Consider the following 16,381-nt stretch of genomic DNA (forward strand, 5'->3'; position numbering starts at 1 on the left):
CTCAGGTTAAGAATAGTTTCAGGTTAAGAACGGACCTCAGGAACGAATTAAGTTCTTAACCCGAGTTACCACTGTATGTCCAGCTGTCCTTTGTCAACAATAAATTATCACTGTTTTTTGTGTGTTGAATATATGCTATACGGTAATTTATGGACGTAATAGATATCTAAAGCCATTTGCACATAACAAAATATGTATTTTATCAAAGTAATTCTTGAACTGAAATACAATTAAGAAGTATATCAATAGTGAAATACAATTAAGAAGAAGTACCATATTTTTCGCCCTATAGGACGCACTTTTCCCCCTCCAAAAATGAAGGGGAAATGTGTGTGTGTCCTATGGGGCGAATGCAGGCTTTCGCTGAAGCCTGGAGAGCGAGAGGGGTCGGTGCGCACCGACCCCTCTCGCTCTCCAGGCTTCAGGAAGCTCTCTGCAAGCCTTGGGAACTTCGCGGGAGTTCCCGTCAGGCTCCCAAGGCTTGCGGATAGCAGCCTGCATCCCGAAGCCTGGGGCACGCTGCACAGCACGCCCCGGGCTTCAGGCAGCTATTGGGCAGCCCCACAAGCTCGGGGGACAGCTGGGAGGCGCAGCACCGCCATCCCACTCTTCCCCGACCTGGTTTGGATTCCCCGACCTGGTTTGGGGGGGGGGAAATAAAGGGGGGGGATTTCCTTTATTTCCCCCCAAAAAACTAGGTGCGCCCTATGGGCCGGTGTGCCCTATGGGGCAAAAAATACGGTATATCAATAGTGAAATAATTATTAAGCTCTTTGACCAAACTGCGGGAGGCAGTGGAAGACAGGAGTGCCTGGCGTGCTCTGGTCCATGAGGTTACGAAGAGTCGGACACGACTAAACGACTAAACAACAACAACAACTTAAAATGATTTTTAAACTTAATAATGCAAACACATTGGCATTTGGCATTAACAAAAGTTCCTTTAGAAACGCAATTTATAAAGACTCATAATCTAGTCTCTAGAAACTTGCTATAACATGAAATAATAATAGGCATAAATCTATGATGCAAACTACTAATAATTATAAATAGCAGAATGTAGGCACCCTATATATAGAAATGAGGAAACCAGTGATATTTTAGGGAGCAGCTAGCAGGCGGGGCCCATTACAGTGGTACCTTGGGTTACATACGCTTCAGGTTACGTACGCTTCAGGTTACAGACTCCACTAACCCAGAAATAGTACCTTGGGTTAAGAACTTTGCTTCAGGATGAGAACAGAAATCACGCGGCGGCATTGCGGCAGCAGCAGGAGGCCCCATTAGCTAAAGTGGTGCTTCAGGTTAAGAACAGTTTCAGGTTAAGAACGGACCTCCAGAACAAATTAAGTACTTAACCCAAGCTACCACTGTACTTACATCATAGGAGCCTACACAACAAGAAACACTGTTGCTAATATGTACACTTGATTTTATTTTTTTATCTTTTATTTTGGAAATGCACATCCAGTTTTTTCCCCTTTAATTTTTTTGGGGGCCCCCAAGAGAGTGGGGCCCTAAGCTAGAGCTTGTTTGGCTTGTACGTAAATTCGGCACTGCACCTCAACCTGACCTCCTCCATCCTTCTCACTCGAGTCTCTTCCAATGCCAGCATGGCCGAAAGGCTGGAACAGCAGCTCAAAGTCACTCATGGGAGCTAACCGCCTACGCACGGCCCCTGCCCATCTATGGGAGTCGAGGGGAAAAGAGGGGCCGGATGCTGAGGGAGGCGGGGGGCCGAATGTGGGGACCCTCCTCCACAAGGGGGCAAATTTGGTGGCACAAGAGTGTGTGTGCCCCACAAACCCCACCCGACCTGTACAGTCATCCCTCATATTCCTCTTTGCTTCATGTTACGTTCCTTCAGGTTGCGTTGCGTGGCGACCCGGAAGTACCGGAAAGGGTTACTTCCAGGTTTTGCCGCTCGCGCATGCGCAGAAGCGCAAAACGACGTCACGCGCAGAAGCGGCGAATCGCAACTCGTGTGTCCGCAGACGCGCCGCTGCGGGTTGCGCTCTTTTCATGTTGTGAACAGGCCTCTGGAATGGATCCCGTTCACAACCAGAGGTACCACTGTATTTGTTCCAGACCAAAGATGGCAACCAGGCCCAGATGGAACATTCCCAATTGTTAGAAGAACCCTGAAGGTGGATTGAGCCCAAAGGGCTCCTGCCTACAATGGGAAACCCGCAATCAGGATTCGAACACAAGAGCAAAGTCTCCCCTCCTGCGCTTTCCAGGGACTGGGACTTGGAGGTAGACTGCTCCTGGATAGGATGAATCCTTCTCTTTCGATGCCTCAATGGGAAGAGGAGAGACATCGAAGAACCTCAGAAGAGGCCACTGGATCCAGCCAGTGATCCATATAGCCCAATGTCCTGTTCTCCAAGACGCCCCAAGCAAGGACTGAGCATATCTCCGAACTTGTGAATCCCAGCAACTGGCATTTCAATATTTTATTGAAAGTTTTCAATATATCATACAATAAAAGCCAATCTAATCGAGAGAGAGAGAGAGAGAGAGATACAGAAAAGCCAAAATAAGAGAAAAAACCAAAAACCAAAAGGCAAGAGAGAGAAGGGGGAAAAAAAACCCTCTCATCACAATTGTGCCATATCCTTTATCCAGTGGTACCTCGGTTTTCGAACATAATCCATTCTGGAACACCAATCGAGTTCCAAAAACCAAGGCGCAAAGGGCAGTCGGAAAATTTAATAGAGAAAATTGAGGAAAAATAACATATACACGCAGTGGAAATAGTTTTTGACTTCTGAGACACGTTCGAAAATGGAAGCATTTACTTCTGGGTTTACAGCGTTTAAGTTCCGAAACGGAGACGTTTGAAAACCAAGGTACCACTGTACAGAAAAGCAGACATTCCCAGCTCTCACCTGGGAATTCCTGTTTCTTTCCCCACACAGAGCCCCTCATCATCCACCTGTCACCTCTCTGTGTATGTCCTCATCAGTCCAGGACAGAGGAGTTCAGAAAAAATTAAAAACAAAAAGAGCTAAGTTAAGGGCAAAACAGGAAAACCCAAACAACAAAAAAGTGGGCTTCCCATCCAATATCTGCCAATTGTATATATACAGCAATAATACTTCAAATTAATCAGAGCAGACACGACGGGATAACGTTTAGGTATATCAAATTACATAGCTTCTTATCATGCATCACAGCAAGTGGTGTTATAGAGGTATACTGCTTTTGATAGTGGTTCGATATAATAAGAGCTTGCTGGGAGTAACTGGAAAAATGCAGAAGAGCTAGGGGTCAACCAACAGAGGAAAAAACTGAATAATATTATCATTTTAGAATACCTAACTGTGAAGATACATAGAATGTAAGGGTTTAAGGTCAGTGAGAAAGAGGAGGATTGGTTTGAGAAGATATTGAATTATTTGAGTAGGTTTGAACAATTTGGGGCAATTAAAATGTTAAAAGTTAAATAAACCTTGTGGAAGGAGGAGTGTTAAGGTATATAAAAGGTAAAGGTAAAGGTACCCCTGCCCGTACGGCCCAGTCGTGACCGACTCTGGGGTTGCGCGCTCATCTCACTTAAGAGGCCGGGGGCCAGCGCTGTCCGGAGACACTTCCGGGTCACGTGGCCAGCGTGACGAAGCTGCTCTGGTGAGCCTGCGCCAGTGCAGCACACGGAAACGCCGTTTACCTTCCCGCTATAAAGCGGTACCTATTTATCTACTTGCACTTCTGAAGTGCTTTCAAACTGCTAGGTGGGCAGGAGCTGGGACCGAACGATGGGAGCTCACCCCGCCACGGGGATTCGAACCGCCGACCATACGATCGGCAAGTCCTAGGCGCTGAGGTTTTACCCACAGCACCACCCGCGTCCCCGTTAAGGTATATAGAAGTGTACATATGGTTAATCTGAATATGTTATTATTGAATATGTATATTATTGAATATTGTATACCCAATGTATCAGTAGCCTGGGGGTTTCACTGTTTGTGTTTTGGTGGTTAGTAAAAAAAAAAAAGGGATGCGGGTGGCGCTGTGGGTTAAAGTCTCACAGCAGCCAACAAGGAACCCCAAAAGAAACCCTCTGAGCAGAGCAGCAACTTGGGAATCCCCAAAACGGACATTAAAGGGTATACTGCCACGGTTAGTGGAGGTACGACATGAGGAGAGCCCTGTGGACAAATCAAGCCAAAGGCCCATTCTGATCCAGACTGCAGGGAATGAAGCTATAGCAGAGACCCACCCCTCTTGGTGCCCGCCTGGAGAGAAAAGGGTCTCCGGGTCGCAGCACCAAGGGGACTGAGACAGAACGGGCGACGCCAGGATGCCAAGATCCTCCTTGGGCGATGCTTGAAGTCAAGGATCCGAGCTGAGGGTCCTCGAGTCGCCTGGAAGAACAAACTGGGGAACAGCCAAGTCACTTGGGAGAGGCTTTGATAAGGAACAGAGAATCAAGGAGCTGCTATAAACAGGAAAGTGGAATGCAGGGCCCAACTGTGTGTGTGTTTGTGCGCTACATCCCATGCACAGCGAGCTCACGCTGAACGACAGCAGAGTGGTGTAGCGGTTAGAGTTTCGGACCAGGACCTGGGAGAGTCCTGGGTTCGAATCACCCACCCACTTGGGTCACGACACTCGCTGGCTGTGGCCTAGGGCAAGTCGCTGCCTTTCAGCCTAACCACCTCACAGGGCTGTTGTGGGGATAGAATGAGGAGCGGGAAGAAGCACGTACCTGAGCTCCTTAGAGGAAATGCAAAAAACTGAAAGATAGAAATACAGGGGTACCTCGGTTTTGGAACATAATCTGTTCCGGAAGACCGTTCGAGTTCCAAAAAGTTTGAAAACCCAAAACTCAATAGCCGACAGCTAGGCCTCCGGATCTTGCACTCAGTAGAAGCCATGTCTCATGTTCGACTTCCAAGGCGTGTTTGAAAACCGAAGCATTTGCTTCCTGGTTTATGGCGTTCAAAAGCCGAAACGTTCGACTTCCAAGACGTTCGAAAACCGAGATACCACTGTAATCTTAAGGACGCGGAGCAGGAAGTTTGCTGTTGTCCCAGAACAACTCTGCGTTTCCCAAATCCTCCTCCTTGTGGATTCGTTGATTAAAAAGACTGATTGCCCCCACTCTTTGCCAGTACAAGATTTCCAGCGGGCCGGTTATGGGGCGCAATAATAAAAGCAGCCGGCTGAACCGTTAAAATAAACTCTCGGCGCCCGCTGGAACATGGCATGAGGCAAAGAAAAGGCAGCGTGGACTCCGGAAGGGGGAGTAGCTTAAAATGCAACGACTGAGCTGGCAAAAAGCCCTTCAAATTAGTATTATGAATAAATTTATATAACACCCTTCATCCCATGACCACAGGGTGGTTTGCAACGTGCCAAGACAGATAAAGGAAGTCTTAACCCGTTGCTGGAATCAGAGCGGCAAGAGGCAGCAGCTGTACCTGTAAACATAGAAGGCCATGGATAAAGCATTGCTATTAATTGCTTTTAATCCCGCTTATGGGTTTTCTACACGTTGGCCACTGTGAGAACAGGATGCAGGGACTGGATAGGCCCCCTTTGGCCTCATTCAGCAGCCTGTTCTTAGGTGCTTATCACCATTTCCCAGCAAAAGTCTCCAGCGCAGATTAAAACCGGGGGGGGGGGGGGGGAGGATTTGGAAGGGGGAACCAGGTTTTTTCCAATGCCGTTTTTTTCTGGAAAAATTGGAAAACAACAGTTTAATATAGTTTGAATATTCCACACACTTTCCCCCCAATTTTTCTGGGGAGAAAACGGCTTTGCGGAAAAAACAGGGGGGGGTCTGGGGTCCCCCCCCAATTTTTCTGGTTTTTTTCCAGGCCTTCCCATCTCTAGTGCGGATACTACTGGCCCAGAGATGGAAAGTAGATGAAGTCCCAACCAGAGACGAATGGCTGATGAAGAGGATGGACTATGCCGAAATGGCAAAACTGACCGGGAAAATCAGAAACCAGGAAGAGAAGAATTTTAAGAAGGAGTGGGGGAAATTTATAATGTATTTAAGAGAACACAGTAAACAACTAGAAACTTTGGCAGGATTTGAGTAACGCTTGTAGTGTACAAAAATCATGGTAAAATGGGTTCGTTAAGAAAAATAGAGAAAATAAGAGAAGCAGTTGAAAACGATCGATAGAGGTAACCATGGGAGGTCGGAGGGGAGTCGATGGATTCAGGGAATCCTAAATGATGATGTTGGTGTTTAATGTTTGAACGTCAATTCGTAATGTAAAGCCTAATAAAAAAGATCTGACTAAAAAGTCTCCAAGGAGAAACTAGAATTTGCCCCCAAGTTTGACGCTACCTGTTCAGGGCTCAGCAGAGACAAGAGCTTGCTGTCCCACAACTATGAGTGTAAGATTTTGCTAGGAAACGACAGCATTTCTAGTTTCCTGCTGCTTCGTGCAGCCTCAGGGCTTATTCTGTACACATCGTATCTTCGCACGGGAATGTGAGAGGCTGCGCTGCTCTCCTTTTCCTGGACTTCTGACTCCACTGTTTACAATTTCTCCCTCTCTCTAAATATATTTATATATCGGCCAACTGAGGATACCCTTCCATGCATCTCTCGAAGTGGTTCTCGTTGCACAAAAGCTTTTCCTGTAACAAATCTGCTCTGTATCGAAGGTCGCTGCGAGGCGCCCGGTTCAGGTTTTTGCTGCTCCAGGCTCCGAATGGCTGCCTCTCTTGGCAGTTTTCTGAGTCATCCGGGAGGCCAGGAAGCAGATTGCTCTAAGGAGGGCTGTTCAGGTTGAGCAAACACAGATAAGAGGAGGAAGCTCTCCAGAGCAAAAGCACGAGTCTGTTTATTGGATTACAAATGGCACATTCCTGAAAGCTGGTTTTCCCATCACCTTTCTGCTGAAGTGGGCAGAATAGATGGAAATATCACCAGTCAAACGGTGCAAGTGGGGATTCCCTCTGACTCTGCTTTCATTAACTACTCAAGTTTCTAGTCCTTATGACCGGGATAAACCTTGAAGGCATCACAACATTGCCTGATCAAATATCAGGAGCCACCGAAGGGCTGGATGAGGATGATGATGATGATGATGATGATGATAATAATAATAATAATAATAATAATAATAATAATAATAATTATTTTATACCCCACCCATCTGGCTGGGCCTCCCCAGCCACTCTGGGCGGCTTCCAACAGAATATTAAAATACAATAACCTATTAAACATTAAAAGCTTCCCTAAACAGGGCTGCCTTCAGATGCCTTCTAAAAGTCTGGTAGTTGTTGTTCTCTTTGACATCTGGTGGGAGGGCGTTCCACAGGGCAGGTGCCACTACTGAGAAGGCCCTCTGCCTGGTTCCCTGTACCCTCACTTCTCGCAGGGAGGGAACTGCCAGAAGGCCCTCAGCACTGGACCTCAGTGTCCGGGCAGAATGATGAGGGTGGAGACGCTCCTTCAGGTATACTGGACCGAGGGCATTTAGGGCTTTCAAGGTCAGCACCAACACTTTGAATTGTGCTCGGAAACGTACTGGGAGCCAGTGTAGGTCTTTCAAGACCGGTGTTATATGGTCTCAGCGGCCGCTCCCAGTCACCAGTCTAGCTGCCGCATTGGCCCTCCAGCCATGTGGCTGCTGCGACGCCACTTTTGGCCTGCGATGGAGCCCAGAGTAGCCAGGTCATGGAACCACAAGATCATAGAATTGGAAGGGATTCCTGAGGGTCATTTAGTCCAACCCCCTGCAAAGCAGGAGTCACAGCTAAAGAATTCCAGCCAACCTGTTTAAAAAACCTACAATGAAGGGGAGTCTTTTGCCTTCTGAAGGAGTCCAGCTCTTTCTGGCAGAAGTTCTGCGTAGCTCTGCCACGCCGCCCTCATAAGAACTAGAAGCACGGCCAAAAGCATGCAGAACAGGAAGGTGCAAATTTGCACCATTCAAGAAAGCCGCTGCTGCATTTCACTTGAGGACCGGAGGTGTTTTGTTTTGGGCGGAAAACAAAAGATACCTTCGGGGAATAAAGGCACTACGGTTGAGAACACGTCAGGCACAAAACGGGAGTTGTTATGGTTCCACCCCCACCCCCAAAAAAGTACTAGGTTTGGAATTGCCCAAGAAAGATGTCAGATTGTTTTTGTATGCCACAACTGCAGCTAGAATTTCGTTGGCCAAAAATTGAAAATTACAAGAAGTACCAACAGTGGAGGAATGGCAGATGAAGATGATGGACTTTTGGAAGCTAGTCGACCTGACCAGAAGAGTCCGCGACCAGAAGGAGGAGGAGTACCAAGAGGATTGGAAGAAATTCAAAGATTACTTAGCTAAATATGTTAAGATAACTTAAATAGAATTACTTGCGAGTATCAGATGTTAAAAGTTAAAATGAAAAGAAAGAAAGATGCTAATTGACTAAGTAATTTTTTGTGAAAATAGTTTTGGAAAACTGCTGCAATGATTTATATGGAAACTGAGGCAGGGGGGATTAGAGGAAGTCACCCAACAATGTTAACAAAAGTGGAACTATTATAGTTAGGATAAATGTCTGTTTGTTTGTTTGTTTTTTGTTATAAATTTGGAAACCAATAAAAAAAATTGGGGAAAAAACAAAAAAAAAGCACCGCGGGGGCCACATCCATCGCTCGCTCACATCCCTGTTCTGACCCTGCTGGTTCTTAGAAACCCAGCGAGTCAGCCCTGTGGCGGTAGTCATGGAGCCCTGTTATGTGCGCACGCATGTTGGGTCTGTTATGCAAGGCCGTGCATCTGCAGAGCAGCTCAGGGAGGTGGCGAGAGTTCACGTCCACCGCGGGCCAAAAGCGGCGTCGCAGCAGCCACACGGCTGGAGGGCCAACTGGCCCCTGTCCACTGAGCACACAGGAGAGCCCCCTCCACCTCCGGCCAGCCCCCCCCAGCCCCGTTGCTCCTGCCTTGCAGCTGCAACCACCTCCTGGCAAGAACCTCCCCGACATTGCTGAGCAGCAGAGTCATCTCCGAGGAAGGGGGAGAAGACGGAGAGGCGGTGAGCTCATCTCCCCATCACTTGCCTCCCACGGCAGTCCGAGGGCTTGCTAACCTCCAGGCCAGGAAGGAAGGAAGGGGCTTGCTCTTCCCACCCCCTCCTCTGGGGCCAGAGGCTGCAAGCTGACCACCGCTGCTACCTCTGACCCCTGCAGGGACACGGAGCAGCTCGCTCAATGTGGCAGACTAGGGACCGAGGCTCAGGGACGTTGGTGCGCCAATTTCCTCCGCTTTTATTTTTTATTGATTTTACAAATATAAAGTTATAACAATCCAAATACATATTCGTCAATGGAGATGACTCTGTGCATCTCAAGACTTCGCCCCACCCAGTCCCTGAGTCTTGATATCAACATTAAAATCTGCATATTATCACCTAATCATCATCATCAAACCTTTTATTGGCATTACGTAAAGGTAAAGGGACCCCTGACCATTAGGTCCAGTCGTGGCCTACTCTGGGGTTGCGGTGCTCATCTCGCTTTATTGGCCGAGGGAGCCGGCGTACAGTTTCTGAGTCATGTGGCCAGCATGACTAAGCCGCTTCTGGCGAACCAGAGCAGCGCACGGAAACGCCGTTTACCTTCCTGCCGGAGCGGTGCCTATTTATCTATTTGCCCTTTGATGTGCTTTCGAACTGCTAGGTTGGCAGGAGCAGGGACTGAGCAACGGGAGCTCACCACGTCGCGGGGATTTGAACCGCCGACCTTCTGATCGGCAAGTCCTAGGCTCTGTGGTTTAACCCACAGCACCACTGCGTCCCACATACAAAGATCCAAAACAAATCAATACAGAATTACCACTTCTCCAGTGGCACAAAACATTTGCTAAAAGAAAGGAGGCAGAGCAGTCTATCGTCATATCTCTAGGTCTCCAGGGAGATCAGACGTCTGCAGTGTATTTCGATGACAAAAAACCAAAGAGAGATATTTAGCCACTAACTTAGTGAGCTCCTGATCATTCCCCAGTAATAGAAAATGTATGACCTCCAACTCTGGTTTCCATTTCGGGATGCAGAGTTGATCTAGAATTTGCTGGTGGAGATCAGCATACAGTTTACAATTGAAAACCATCAGTTTTCCACCAGGTGCTCTTCACATCGGCAAGTTCTTTCTCCTTCCACCCTGCCTGAGAACCTTCCCCAAAGGAGGTTGGATGGATTTGAATTAAACCTGGCCAGCGAAAATGCCCTACTTTCTTGAGGGTTAAGCAGAAATTCAAGGTAATTGTGGTTAGTTTCATGTGCCCAAGAAAGTTGAAAATAAAGAGGGGAACATGTTTTCTCTGCTGCTACTGTTAGTTCCTGGCGCTCAATAATCTATACTTTACATCAATCCAAGTTATCCATAACATTTGAGATTAAAATCCTGCTAATGTTTCCATCTTCTTACAGTGGTCTCCGAAATAAACCCTATTTTTCCCCATTCTTTTGTTAAGTTTTTGTCCTCTTGGTTCCTGAGCTTTCCAGTCAGCTTTGCGATTTCGGCGTATTCCATCAGTTTAACGCTCTGGTAGGGACTTTGTTCTCTTTCCATCCCTGGGCTAAAAGCATCCGAGCAGCTGTTGTCCCATACTGATTTCCTCCGCTTTTAAAGCCATCCCAAGTTGGTGGCCATCCCTGCCTCTCAAGTCAGAAGCATTGCTAAGTAGCCCCTGATAGCCCTCTTTGTGAATTTGTCCAATCCGCTTTTTAAAAGTCATCTGAGTTGGCAGCCATCACTTGCCTCCTGTGGAGGAGAGTTCCACAGTTCAACACTGCGCTGAGTGATGGAGGACTTCCTTTTAACTTCCCTGAATCTCCCTGAGTTCTAGCATGATGAAAGAGGGAGGGAAAAGCTCTTCCCTCGCCACTCTCTCTATGCCTTCATGTTGTTGTTGTTTAGTCGTTTAGTCGTGTCCAACTCTTCGTGACCCCCTGGACCAGAGCCCGCCAGGCACTCCCGTCTCCTTCATGGATCACTGCCTTGTCGTGGCAAAGGGGCTTGAATAACTCAGAGAAGCTATAAGTTATGCTGTGCAGGAACACACAAGACAGACAGGTCATACTGGAGAGTTTGACTAAACGTGATCCACCTGGAGCAGGAACCGGCAAGCCGCTCCAGTATCCCTGCCAAGGAAACTCCATGGACAAAAACAACAGGCATGCCTTCATACCTGTCAACATTTCTCTGGTGAAAATACAGACACCCTATTCCAGAATAAGAATAATAGGGGCGCTGTGGCTTAAACCACAGAGCCTAGGACTTGCCGATCAGAAGGTCGGCGGTTCGAATCACCGTGATCTCCCGTTGCTCGGTCCCTGCTCCTGCCAACCTAGCAGTTCGAAAGCACGTCAAAGTGCAAGTAGATAAATAGGTACCACTCTGGCGGGAAGGTAAACGGCGTTTCCGTGTGCTGCTCTGGTTCGCCAGAAGCGGCTTAGTCATGCTGCTACATGACCTGGAAGCTGTACGCAGGCTCCCTCGGCCAATAAAGTGAGATGAGCGCCGCAACCCCAGAGTCGGCCACGACTGGACCTAATGGTCAGGGGTCCCTTTACCTTTTACCCCCACCCATCTGACTGGGTTGCTCCAGCCACTCTGGGCAGCTTCCAACATACAGTGGTAGCTTGGGTTAAGAACTTAATTCGTTCCTGAGGTCCGTTCTTAACCTGAAACTGTTCTTAACCTGAGGCACCACTTTAGCTAATAGGGCCTCCCGTTGCCGCCGCGCAATTTCTGTTCTCATCCTGAGGTAAAGTTCTTAACCTGAGGTACTATTGCTGGGTTAGCGGAGTCTGTAACCTGAAGCGTCTGTAACCTGAAGCATCTGTAACCCAAGGTACCACTGTATATAAAAGCACAATAAAACATTAATTAATTTATTTTTTAAACTTCCCTATACAGGGTTGCCTTCAGATGTCTTCTAAAGGTTGCATAGTTACTTATCTCCTTGAATATAGAGACATCCTGAGGAAAAGTGGGACATTCTGGCGTCAAATCAAAAACCTGGATGTCTTCTGTAAATCTGGGGCTGTCCTGGGAAAATCGTGACACTTGGGAGGGTCTGTTGCCCTGCATCATATTACAAATGTCTATCATGTCGTCTCTGACTCAACTTTCCACTAAACTGAAATGCCAGATGATCCTTACAGAACCAATGACTAAGATATTGAAAATAAACAAACGATGAACACAATGGAAGGTCCCCTGAAGGTTCCTTCAGTGTTGAACTACTAATATACTGAAATATTAACAATAATAATCTTGACTCAGCACTTCCACCACAGGGGATATCTGCACATCTCACTCTGTTTCCCAAGATCCTCTGCAGTGATCTTGGGGTGGGGGGTCGCCCCCCCGCCTCTCCTTCGCCTTTCCACCAGCCCCCTGCAAACAGTGCCCTCCCTGCTCAGGTGGGAAAAAGCCTGCCTGGGCCCCGTCCTTGGCAGCGGAGGCGTCCGAGGGCAGCAGACCGCGCCAGGAATTCAACACGGCAGCAATTTTGCCCCCTGTACAAACACGGCAGGGCGCATTATTGAAGGCTGGGCGGTCCCGGGACAATGGCTACGGCCGGAGACATAAAAGGGGGTTTAGCTGGGCCGGGCCGCCTGAAAGGGCGTGAAAAGGCAAGAGGGGAAACAGGAGCTGGCAGGCTGTGCCGGCGGCAAATGCCAGCAGGGCACCATGCCAGCGGCGGGAGATGAGCCAGGCAGAGCGGGCTCTCTGCAGCGAGGCGTGCTTCTTCCGTGGGCTTTGTGTGGCCTGTGCCAGGCTAAGGCTGGCCAGAAAGTGGCCTCGGCGCCGGTCAGAGGGCTCTTGGCACAAAGGGGTGCCACCCATCCGTCCTGGTAGCACAGGCAAGGCATGCCAACCGGGGAGCAAAAAAGCAGAGTTTGGCTAACCAGGAGAAAGAACTTTCTCAGGGGGGCAAACGCGGAGGCTTTTAAGCAGAGTGGCCCTCTGTTCGGGATACTTTAGCTGGGAGTCTTTAGCACTGAGCGGGGTGGGACTAGATGACTCTTGGGGTCCCCTCCAACTCAACCATCCCATGATTCTATGAAAAGCACTGGGCACAGCAGTTGGAGATGAATTAAGAAAAAGCTGATCAGATGATGTATAGATGGTACACAACACCAGTGCAGTTAGGGAAAATGTACAAAACTAGTTCAAATATATGTTGGAAGTGTAAGGGAAAGGAAGGACATTTGTTGTGGGATTGTAATGTAATTATAAAATTTTGGGAAATGATATACAATGAATTGAAGAAAATGTTCCATTTAACATTTGTTTAAAAACCTGAGGCATTTTTTTGGGGATTGTAGGGAAAGACCTGCCAAAAAAGCTGGAAAACATCTTCATGTATGCGACAACGGCTGCGAGAGTTCTGGTAGCACAAGGATGGAAGACTGAAGAAACCCAAATAAAGAATCATGGCAAGAAAAATTGACAGACTATGCAGGACTGGCAAAACTGACATATAAGCTACAGGACAAGGATAACCGTGACTTTAAAGATGAATGGGAACCCTTTACAAAGTATTTGAAGACGCAACAAAGCGAACTGGACTCCTTGGCAGGTTTTGAATAAACATTCACAAACTTTTTATTGATAATAATCAGCTAAACAGTTTGAGGTTCTACATAACTTTGTAACATGCAGAAAACAGCAGTCTCAGAGGAACCAAAGACTGGAACTGAGAGAAGTCGGGGGGTGGGGGGGGTTGTGTGGGAGGGTGGGGGGAGGGAGGAAAAATGGGGGGGAAACAGGGATGATTTTTTTTGGATAATATGTTTTGTTTTAATTTTGAATAAAAAAACTTTTAAAAAAAGAAGAAGCTGATCTAAGTCTCTCTTGAGCTACAAGAGGTTCACTCCAAGAGGGTGCAAAGGAGGTGGTCAAAGGAATTCTCACGGCGTACAGTCAAGAACCCAGGAATGCATTCTGAGAACCAGGCAGAGTGTGAGCAGATACTTCTGGCTAGGCCACAGCTCGGTGGCAGAGCAGCTGCTTGGCATGCAGAATGCCCCATGTGCAATCTACAATGACATCTCCAGTCACTGGTAGGGCTGGGCAACATCGGGGTTTTGTTTCCCCCCCCAAGTAAATTTTTATTCTTTCCATTACATATTCTTTCCCAACAAACCATATTAATGCCATGCATTCCCTTTGACTGCCGAGTCGCGACTCCCCTCCCTCCCTGCAATTGGTATATTTAACCCCTTTCTATCACGCACATCATTCTCACAATAGTACTATTATACAATGAAGGTATTATGTCAATCCTGCTAGTGTCTTGACCTCTTTACAATTCTCCTTTAAATATTCAATAAATTTACTCCAATTGTTTTGGTATCTTTGGTCTTCCTGGTCCTGGATCCTCCCTGACAATTTGGCAAGTTCTGCGTATTCTGTCATCTTCACCTGCTACTCCTGGATGGTTGGTATGTCTTGTGTTTTCCATCTTTGGGCCAGGAGGGTTCTTGCGGCAGCCGTAGCATACATAAACAGATTTTGGTCTCCCATTTTGATTTCCATTCCTATTAAGCCTAATAGACATGCTTCCGGTCTTTTGGGGAAAGTAACATCGGGCTTTTAACATTGGAATCTATCACCAAGTCAGAAGCAATGTGATAGAAGTTGATAACGTTGAAAGAGTGGACAGAGAAAAGTTTTTCCCCCTCTCCCAAGATCGCAAGCTGAACTTTGGAGGATTCAGGAAGAAGATGAAAATGGCAATTCCCAAGAAAACTGAAGCTTTCCTTCTAGGGATGTTGGGGGCAAGAGTCCCAATACGATTTTTAAAATTGTGTATGCAACAACAGCTGCCAGAATCCTGCACGCGCAGAACTAGAAGGAAGAAACCCAACCTCTGCTTTAAAACCTCCAAGGAAGATGAGCCCACCACCTTCTAAGTCATAGAATCATATAATGGCCGAGTTGGATGGGACCCCGAGGGTCATCTAGTCCAACCCGCTACGACGCAGGAATTGCAGCTCAAGAATCTCTGACAGATGGCCATTCAACCTCTGTTGAAAAAGCTCAAATAAAGCCTAAAAAAGACCACAGGATATAATCTTTCGTCTTAGACACCGGTAAGAGTACATACTACGCGAAGCGGATTTTGCAAAATACTCTTTTCCTGGTTTTTCGAGCAACATATTCAAGACCAGAGAGTTTCCTTGCAAGCTCATTTTCAAGATACGAGATGCAGAAAGAATTTCAGTGCTCTTCAGCAGAACGGCCAACTTACTGCTGCCTTGGCAGCACCTGCACCACGTTGGGATTGTGGAAATATATACAACTAGAAATGAATCCGTTTAAGCCATGTGACTCAAATCGGGTTGAGTATTGCACTATTTTTTTTTTAAGCGGTGGGGATTCAGGGCCCTGAAACTCAAGTTTCATTCATTTCACTGTGGATCCGCCCCGGGCGTGAATTGGCCATTGAGCCCGATTCCTCTCTCTGCCATGCCCCTCCTGTTTCAGCACCTCCCAAAATCTCATTTTTGTTTCATAATCTGTTTCTTTGCGTGGGGTTGGGTGAGGGAAGATGCTCCAGTTGTGTCTAGGGCAGCTCCCGGCCCTGGTTGGCACGTGGCAAAGCTTCCAGCGGGCACACAAAGTAAATAACCTGAAAGGCAGCACTATTTGTGTGTGTCAACTCTGCCGAGGGCGGGTTTGTGGTCTGGAGCCACGAGGGAGGCAGGTAAGTTGCTGACTAACGGTTGGAAATTCCTGCCCTGCGATGCGGAGGGACTGGTGCCAACTGGGAACCAGGAAGAAAAGACTTCTTTGGCATTGGCTACAAAGGAAGGAATGAGGAGGAAGGGAGAGGCGGCGTCTGGTACCGGCAGAGAGAGAGAGAGAGTGGTTTGCTGTGGAGGGTGGTGGGAAAGGTTATAGGGAGATCCTGCCCCTCTGATGGGCAGATTCTCACGTAGTCGACAGCGTGGGTGCCAAGCCAGAAGCATGCACTCACAGTCCTTCTCTCTCTCTCTCTCTCTCTCTCTCTCTCTCTCTCTGCAAAAGAGTCCCTGCTCAAGTCATCTCTACAGACTGGAAACACTGACTTCACTGCTGATTCCTGGTCTATTCCTGAATCTTGGAAGGAAATCACCTCAGAGAAGTGGCCTGGAGCAAAAAACGTGGATCTGCGTTCCAATTCAGAAGCTGCTGCATCAACAGAAGCCACGGGTCACGCTGCAACTCGCTTGGAAAGAGCTGGGAACCTCAAATCAGAATTTACACCATGGCGAAGGGGGGCGGGGACATAAGAGCATCAGAACAAGCTCTGCCAATTGAGGACGGTAGCCCATCTCATCTGTTACCACACTAGCCAAATACCTTCTAAGAACCAAGGAACACAGATAGACTGCCTCTGGAAATGGAGGTTCCATAAGAATGCACCGTATTTTT

General features: G+C 47.6%; 1 protein-coding gene across 7 annotated transcripts in view; it reads right to left on the minus strand.

Moving 5' to 3' along the window:
• Nucleotides 1-16,381, minus strand: part of HSPG2 (heparan sulfate proteoglycan 2) — a 215,202-nt gene that overhangs the window by 166,925 nt on the left and 31,896 nt on the right. The gene's annotated exons all lie outside the window — the stretch shown is intronic.

This window comes from Podarcis raffonei, chromosome 8 (genome assembly GCF_027172205.1).
Source record: "Podarcis raffonei isolate rPodRaf1 chromosome 8, rPodRaf1.pri, whole genome shotgun sequence".
In the NCBI taxonomy this organism is placed as follows: domain Eukaryota; kingdom Metazoa; phylum Chordata; class Lepidosauria; order Squamata; family Lacertidae; genus Podarcis; species Podarcis raffonei.